This window comes from Poecilia reticulata, linkage group LG15, assembly GCF_000633615.1.
Source record: "Poecilia reticulata strain Guanapo linkage group LG15, Guppy_female_1.0+MT, whole genome shotgun sequence".
Lineage (NCBI taxonomy): Eukaryota > Metazoa > Chordata > Actinopteri > Cyprinodontiformes > Poeciliidae > Poecilia > Poecilia reticulata.
The window spans coordinates 5,156,547-5,157,979 of record NC_024345.1 but is presented as its reverse complement, the minus strand read 5'-3'; positions in this window follow the sequence as shown (position 1 = coordinate 5,157,979).

The following is a 1,433-nucleotide window of genomic DNA, read 5'->3' as shown; positions in this document are numbered from 1 at the left end:
TCTAAACAACTCACCTGATCCTGTTGAACCGCCCCAGTTCAGGGGGGTGTATGAACTGAATAGTGTGGCTTGTTGCTGGAACTGTGGAGCTGATTTGTTTTTTTTTTTATTTGTTAATTTAATATTGTTTTCTTTGTGTATTATTTCCTTTTATTTTAATATGGCCATTTGAATGTTTTTTTTTCCCTTTCTTATTGTAATGTAAATAATGAATCACTGTGAATACAAGGCACTCACATCTGCAACTTCTAGTCTGTCTGCTCCTTCCTGAGTCGTATCTAGACTTCTGAGAACTAGTCCATTGACCTTGTTGGTCATGATTCATTTTTTTATTTAGAAATATAGTATATTGTTTACACAGATATGCTACAAAGGCAATTTTGTAATCCTTGTCCTGATAGAGATATTTTTAACATCTAAAATTGCATCTAAGCTCTTTTGGGCAGATGGTTGCCATTGTCTATAATAATAATAATAATTAATAATAATAATAATAATAATAATAAAAACAGGAGCTCAGTTCAGCTGGGCTAAAGAAAACTCCAGAATCATGAGACATGATTTTTGTCTTGAGTTTAAAGCTCCTGAGATCATCATCACATTCTTACATTCATTCTGAAAGGAATTACAAATATTGCACTCTGGTGGATCAGGATGCTGCAGACGATAATAGCTGCATTAGATGTTTTTACCAACACCGAGGCTCTCAGAATTAATCAATCTGCCTTAACTAAACACAACATTTTTATATTCTCTAGGGTTTTGGGACACACAGTTATTTAAATTTGTCTCTTCGAAAGGCACAGCAATGATATTACAGCAATCTCTGCTTTCCATTAAATGAACTCAAACAAATACGTCCCAGAAATGACTTGAAATGTGCACTACGCCTCCATTTACCCCTCCACTGCTCCGAAAATCAGCATCACCTCATCAAAGATTTTATTTTGTATATCAAGTCATTTAGCTGCTGTAGATACATTAAAATAAGAAAGTTATCCTCATAAATGTAGCATTTCCTACCATGTCAGGAAGCTCCTGCTAATGTTTTTTTAACAGAGTAACTGTGTTGAAAAGGTAAAATATCAGCATTATGGCAAAAAGTTCAAGGTGGTTATTTTAAACCCTAATGTTTGTTACATGGGTTTGCATTTCCCACAAGTCATAATCATCAAAATCACAAGAAATAAAGTCTTGGAAAATATAACTACATGTGATTATTCTATATAATATAACAGAAAACACAGCAGAAACATTTAATCAAATCTACTCTTCTTCCTCGCCCTGAAAGATATCTGAAAAGTGCAAACTTTCAGATATCATTGATTACATTGCCTCCATTAAAGTGAAGGTTGTGACTGGTAGGAAGAAATCTCCATGGAGAAATGCACAAGTAGTTCAATCTGCAAGACAACTCTGCCGTAGGGCCGAAC